The 7,834-nt window shown below is 34.3% G+C and overlaps 1 long non-coding RNA gene across 1 annotated transcript; it reads right to left on the reverse strand.

Moving 5' to 3' along the window:
* Positions 1 to 200: 200 nt before the first annotated feature.
* LOC141922404 (uncharacterized) lies at positions 201 to 7,618 on the reverse strand. Its single transcript, XR_012622975.1, has 3 exons — positions 7,472 to 7,618; positions 4,652 to 4,810; positions 201 to 420 (listed from the first exon to the last, which is right to left on the reverse strand). It is a non-coding gene; the product is annotated as an uncharacterized LOC141922404 (long non-coding RNA).
* Positions 7,619 to 7,834: the final 216 nt, after the last annotated feature.

A 7,834-nucleotide genomic window follows, 5' to 3' on the forward strand; every position in this document is an offset into this window, starting at 1 on the left:
CTGTGTAGAGAGACAGGCACCTCCAAAGATGGGTCAATACTCCTAAGGTAGAAGCCATCAATTAAACTAATTCTTTAGGAACCACTGTGTTCCCTTCTCTCCTCTCTGCCCTTTTTAAATTTGTTTTTGTTTTCCTTTTCCTGAAATGTAACTTGCTCTTAGCAGTTTTATTGAAGGAATACAGAAAATCTTGACTGCTTCACATTTATTTCCAAACCTATTCCCAAAATCTGTAACAAAGTTGAGCTATGACAAACTTCTTGTTGGGATGTTTTCATCCTAGCATAAAACACTTCTTAAGATACATCATTACTCACACATAGACTTGGCATCCTGAAAAAGCCTTCAAGGAAGCCAGATTTTATTATTTGCACCATTCAAAGGGCAAGGTGTCTTTTTCTCCTCCTTTACAGAAGAAACCTGTTAAAAGAGAAAGAGAAGCTGCTTTAAGAAATTACATGAGCTAAAGAACTAGCATGTATTATGCATGATAACAGCAGCAGTCCTGCTGAAAGTCCAGACTTTGAATCCTCCTAATATAAGTTGGGTATTGAATGTCAGATTGAGTAAACTGGTACTGAAAATGAAAGCTAGTATGTCCTTTAACCCTTCTAAAAAGGTATGTAATGGGTACATTGAGATGAAGAAGACAGGTAGCTGATGAACTCAACTTTTTTGTAATGACATGACCCAGTTGTCATGTTGGTCACCATAGAGAAGGCTGATGAATGGCTGTAGCTTGGTTACATTTTACATTGGACCTCCAAATATACCAGGTATTGTGAAACTAGTAACAACCTCCTGAAAGTACACAGGGGTGATGTCCATTTATTCAGTCTGAAAATTAGTATTTTCTAAACATTTGTAAAGTTTTCTATGTCACTTTCAGACAGTAGATAGAAAGAACAAAAAGAAATGTATCATACAAATATTGTTATCTAAAGAAAAAAATAAAAAAATAAAAACAGAAAAAAAAAAACCCATCTAGTAATTGCCCTTTTTTTCAGTTCTGCTTCTCGTACACTCAGTTAAATTTTTTTGGATGATCTCACAAGATTCTGAGTGTCTTCATCTTCAGAAGGAAAGGTTTATTCTTTGCAGGACCAGGTCACATGAAAGGATAACCTTTCCATTAGTATTTGAGATCAGATTAGGATTGGATTGGTTTGTTTCTTTGTTTGTTTTTATATAAAGAAGTAAATATAAATGCAAAGTCAAAAATAGATAAAATTATGTATATAAATAAACTAAAAGTTTTAAATAATATAACAATGAACATATAAAATCACATATCCATACATAAAGCAAAATTTAAAATATGTGTAAGATATTAAAAATACTAAAATATATGAAAAATAACAATTGCCAAGGAATAGTCCAGAACCACAGAACTGTTTGGATGCCTTGGCCTTCCTTTCAGTTTAAAAGTAGTTACTTAATTTAAAATGCTAGACTTCTGTTTCAGAGCAGTGGAAGGCTTTGCTGAGCCTTTTGTAGCACACATCACACACAGGCTAGTTTTCTGAGTGCAGGCTCAGAGGGATATGATCTGCTGGAGTCAAAGTGCAAAGCACAAATAAGAAAACATGCTTTTGCTTCAGCTACTTTCTCTTCCCCTTTTGTCCTTCTTTATTCAGATGGAGCTTCTTGTTCTGTCTTCCAAGTTCAGTCCTGCTGTTTGATTTTCTTTTTGAAGGAGAAAAAGGCTCTGGGGCCAGAATCACCAATATTTTTTGTGTTGATGCAAATGAGGTTAGAAGTCAGCTTAAATGTCCAGCCAGGGCATTTCCCTGAATAGGAGAAACTTGGGGTGACACAAGGCTGCCAAAACTTAACAGTACCCTGTCCCTCATCTCTGGCACAAAGAATAGGAACAGTGAAGAGGGCATGATCAAAGAATTCAGCCCTCATTTACTGCCCATAGAAATCTATGCTTAAAGCAAAAGGGGTCTGAGCCACAGTATTTAATTTCAAGGATCAAGCTAAGAGTGAAGCAGTCATGTCATTGGTGATATTGCTTATTTGACAAGCAGATTTTACTTCTTTTTTATTTAATAAATAGATTAATCTAGAATGGCTACTAATGAGAAATTATAAGACTACTGCAATGTCATGTGCTCACTGTCCACTTTTTGCAATCATCTTCATGATTCTACAATCCTTGCCAATTTAAAATTTTGCAGATGTCTGAAAAATACATTTAATTTTGTCAGGCATGGTCATGTCAGGCTCTGGCTTTTTTGTCATTACCTAACTATAAACATGAAAGTTCATATGTCTTGTACCGACTGAGACCTAATTCTGAGTTATAAATTTTACATTGCAACTTTTCAAAAAGAAAATTATCTGAAAAAATACACTTAAAATACTGAGAAAATTCCGTTTCATATATTTTTTCTTTAAATGTGTCACTTCACATGTACTTGAAAAGAAACTCAAGCACATTACATAGCTTTACTAGTCTGAGTATTGCCTTTGCAATCTTCATCACCATGTACACTTTCCAAGTACAAATGCAAGATCTGCCATACATTTCCCATTATGAAGCCTTAATTCCTCAGAGGCACTATGTTTAGACCGCCAGTTTCACCTGGAAAGCACTCAGAAATAACACTGATTACTAGTAATGTAAAACCAAAAAGTAAAGACAGGGAGAGAAAGAGAGAGAGAAAGAGAGAAAGAGAGAAGGAAGGAAGGAAGGAAGGAAGGAAGGAAGGAAGGAAGGAAGGAAGGAAGGAAGGAAGGAAGGAAGGAAGGAAGGAAGGAAGGAAGGAAGGAAGGAAGGAAGGAAGGAAGGAAGGAAGGAAGGAAGGAAGGAAGGAAGGAAGGAAGGGAGGGAGGAAGGAAGGGAGGAAGGGAGAAAGGAAGGAAGGGAGAAAGGGAGAAAGGGAGAAAGGGAGAAAGGGAGAAAGGGAGAAAGAGAGAAAGAGAGAAAGAGAGAAAGAGAGAAAGAGAGAAAGAGAGAAAGAGAGAGCTGAACAGACACCCATAGGTTGATTAATCGATTAAAATTTTATATGATGGTTTAGATGGTTTACAAACAGTTACAGGAGTCCTCAGCTTCTGTAGACTGCTTCCACTTTTGTTCTGTGGTACAAAGTGAATCATTTCAGAACTGGACTTGAAAGAAGTTTCTATCACCGTAAAGCTTTCTATAGTTATAACTGTAACTTCATCAGAATAAAATTTTCAGTTTTTCCTAGGAAACAATAGTCCACTTTCCTACCCCATGTTATCTAGAAGAGATGGTTACCTCATGGTTAGGTTTTGCATGAGACTAACCACAAGTTTCAGATCTTGAGCTGATTTACAGATCTCTAACCAGGTATGTAGTAAATGTACACTACTGATCAATGGTTCCATCTCTTGTGCTGGGATGTGCTCCATGACTGCGAGAACATGGACAATACAAAAAAGTAAATGTAATTGGATTTTTTTTGTACCAGATGAATATAACTCTCTCTTTTCTCAAAAATCTGCTGTTGAAACCCATTGCTAGTAAATTTAACTGAGACTGTTAAATTCCTTCAAAATTTGATTTTGAAGAATCTAGATTTTCTGGTGCAAATATTATATTAGAAACTACCCAACGAGTTTGCCTAATTACTGACAATTGCTGAAACCCTTAAGGAAACACAATATTTTCTTATTTTTTCATGTCTTGATCATGTATCGTCATCTTTAGTTTGCAGCAGCTGCATGCTTTTGAAGAACATATTGAATAGTCAATTATTTACTCTTTTCAACTCTTTCAACATGTTTCTTTTTCTTGTTTAGGGCAAACAATCAAGAAGCTTCATTCAAGAGGCTTTGTATTTAGGTTATGTAATAGTAATCTTGGAGAGTTCTTCTTTCACAGCTGTAAAGGTGAACATTTGCCAAATCTTCAAATATGTACCCCACATACTTTCTGAAATTTTGAATGAGCGAGACTTTTGAAAATATTCATTTCCTTGTTCATGAAGATTCTATTACTAGTTTATGTAGAACTGAGCAACACATAAATGAGTTTGCTTTATAAAATAGTTATTCCTTTGAATAAGAAACAAAAAACAAGCCTAAAACAGGCCAGTTGGCATTTTAGACTCATTTTTTTCTGTAATGCTTGTTGATTATGATAATTGATCACTCCAATAATTACAAAGATATAATTAATTGGTGAGAGCAATTTATTTGCCTTTTATGTGAAATATTCTTAATTAACAAAGAACATTTAAATAAATTACCATAATACTGAAGGTCACACAAATATTAGCTGCAGTTTTGCTCACTGTTGCATAGATACATATTTCTATGTAGAGACAGAAGGAACAAAATTAATTCTAATAAAATGAAAATAATATGTTTCTTTCATTGAAATTTCACTACAAGCATCTTATTCTACTTGGCCTTTTAGCTAAGAGCAGATGTAATGTCAGTTTAATATTAGATATGGCAACGTAATTTAATCTACTTTCTTCTTCAGCAAAGCTGGAGCAACAACTTGATTTTGTCTTTCATTTCTTCAAATACTGTAATTTTTTTTTTCTGTAAAATCGAGCAATTGTAATGAGAAAGTGACATACCAAAGGTTAACTGACACAACGACTCCCAAACAGTATTGTACACAGTGACACTGCCACAGATGTTTTTCCTGCCACCATTTCCTTACCGAAATTTGCGGGCATTAGGGTACTTTCTTGGGTGACTGGTAATGAAGATTCCTCAAGCAGATTAAGGACAGAACTTTGCATTTTCCACTTTCCAGGTGATAGCTGAGTCATCACTGTTGACAGCAGCAAAGATGTAGGGGGAATTACCTTCTTCTTCACTGCGTATTGAAATGAAGTCACAGTTGTTACAGCAGTTTGCATGGAGCCAAATCTACTGCCATGTTAAACACCTTCTTAGAAAGACTTCCTTCAAGACATTTAGGAGAAGCATTAGTTTCAGGATTCCAAAGTCAAAATGTCAAAATAGAGTAAAGTAAAAGCAAAAGACTAGAGATCTTTTTGTCTGACATCTTTTCTATACACACTAAATATTAGACTTTCAAATCAAGATTAAATTTCAACTGAAATTGTGACCTTCTATAGCTGAAGAAAAAAGTGTTAAGTTGATGACAAAATTAATGATATTTACATGCCAAATGACAGAACTAAAGCTGGAGTACTGATTAAAGATAATTAGTGTAATGTCATTTTGAACCTATGTAAAATTTTATAAAATCAACAAATAGGCAGAGTTTGAATATGTTATGAATCCATAAGCAGTGAGGACTTATTTGCAAAGGTGTCATCATTTCTACTTATTTGTTTGCTTATGAAGATGATTTTTTCTTCTGCTCTCTCAGCAGTTCCTGAGTGCCACTATGGCTTCAGTTATAGTTGTGGAGGAAAAATATTTATGAAAATCACCCTTGTATAATATATCCTCTTGAAAAGGCAAATAAAACTGTTCCATCACCTCTAGAATTAATGAAGCAACATTTCACATGGATTAGTATCTTGACTTTGAATTTGGTGTTCAAGGAACTAGGTCTGATTGAAGCTTTTTCACTGTATCTGTGTTACTTTTTCAAGGTGTCTGAAAACTTTTCTTCAGACAGTGAACTGACATGGTCTGCCTAATCTGCTTGGCTACATATTACCAAAAATGATCAAGAACTTAATTACCTTTGACTCCATAATCACCCTGTTAAAAATTGAAGGAAATCCATCAATAAATTCAAAAGAAAAAGATTCATCCATAGAAAAAGTGAATTTCCCTAAGCATAGTTTCAACAAGAAGTCAGGTTACAAAATAATAAAGACTTATCAAAAGTACTTTATACTCTAATTTTATGGTTTTCTCACAGAAATCAAAGGGAATTAACACATACCTAAAGACATGAAGGCTTTGTAGCTGCGACAGTCTAAGTATATGAAAGTAGCAAAATATGTAGGGAGAAAGTAAGTGTTTTAATAGGCAAACTGTTAGTGATGGAAACAGAGACATTCTCAGTCATGCTAGCACTTCTGTGAAACACCTCCCCAACTACTCTCACCAACAGATAGAAAAACTGTAAAGAGAAGGTGCCATTCATACTTTCTGATCTGTTTTTCTGTGTCACTTAAATGTGTGCAAAAGCTGTCATTAATATGAAGGAGGTTAATGGAAATCCTAGCTCTGTTAGTCTTTCAGTCAAAGAGTGGTTCAGCTATTTTAAAGGTTTTATACAAATATATTTCAGAAAAAAACAGTGGAAGCTTTGCATGTTATCAAATAGAAATCCTGAGGCCAAGGAGTGAACACTGCTTTGATGGTAAGCTGACTTTTTGCTTGGCTCATTGCATACATCACCCTGATGTTTCAAAATTCCTTATAGTGCCATAAATGACATATTTAACTGTGTATGTGTAACTTAATCAACCACAAAAACAGCCAAATGGACTCAAAGGGGCATCTCTGTTGCTTTTCTGTTAATGCTCTTTTGTGTCTAACTGCTTTGGGCTTTGATCAAAAGCAGAATTATTAAAGACTTACAAAACAGGCTTTTTTAATAATGGTTCTTATCTGTGGAATCATTCACAGAATCCTTAAAAGACATCTAATAGAGGAAAGTGAGTTATTTATCCTACATCTTCAGAGGTTTATCAAACATTGCTTTTCATTAAATAATTACTTTTAGGATAACATTGATCAAGAAAACAATATACTGCAATCCTTCTTTGAATAAACATTCCCAGGCTATAACAATGAAAAACAAAGGCAGAGTATTAAAACTATACTACTAAATTTCATTAAACTTCTACAAATCAGAAAAGGTTGACAGCAACAAGAAAAAAAAAAGTCCTTAAAAACAATACAAAACAAAACGCTATATAATTTATACTTTGGAGTAAGGCTGTTTTGTACAGACGCCAAATAGAATTTACACAGACTACAGAAACACCAACACAAATATTTAATGGAAAAAAACTCAATGCATTCTTAGCTCACTAGTCTCACAGGAAATTAATGGTACTGGTAACTAAATAATTAGAAATGGGAATTTGTGAACATCTTTATTAACCTTATACTAATTTGCAAAATGAGAAAAGAAAATAAAGAGAAAAGTTTGCTCCCAAACATTACTGTGTATAATATACAGAATAATTTGCAGCTGTAATAAAAAAGGATCTGTTTCTCTCATTTATAAAAGACAGACTTATAAACCAAAAACCATTACAAACCATTAAGTCAAAACTATTATATCACCTAAATTATTACCTTCATATGAAACATTTCACTTTCAGTAATGAGGGGTTAAACCCATAAAATTATACCTTCGTAGGCTGGGGAGAAATTGTGTATTCTATTTTCAATTTTTACAGTAATAAAAGATTAGGTAGGAAAACATAGCTTCATATCAGGATATATGTCAATGCAGTTCTACCTTTCAAAGTCTCTTTAAATAAGTCTTCTTTGATCTCTGTGAGGAACAGAGACCTGAGAAGAATGTTATACTTACAGGGGCTTGATCTTGCAGTCTGTCTAAGCCTTGTCATAAGCAGTGCAAAAAGTCAAATAAGCAACACTGAACACTTAGGACAGATTGTGAACAACTTATTCATACTAGTAAGCAATTAGATGTCATGTTAGAGCCAGTGTTGGCTCCTGTTCGAAAAAACATTTGACTATGTGCTGAGTTTGAAGTCAGTGGGGCTTAAGTATGCCCAGCAGGATTTCCCTGAACTGAGAACCATAATAAAAACCGATACTTAGCAAAAGGAGATTCACAATCTGGTCTTCATTGTTTACTAATCTTGTAGGGTAAGAAGCTTCCATAAACTGAGAGAAACTAGGACACTGTTAATCATGCAAATAAACCTCT

The sequence above is a fragment of the Strix aluco genome, chromosome 4 (assembly GCF_031877795.1).
Source record: "Strix aluco isolate bStrAlu1 chromosome 4, bStrAlu1.hap1, whole genome shotgun sequence".
NCBI lineage: Eukaryota > Metazoa > Chordata > Aves > Strigiformes > Strigidae > Strix > Strix aluco.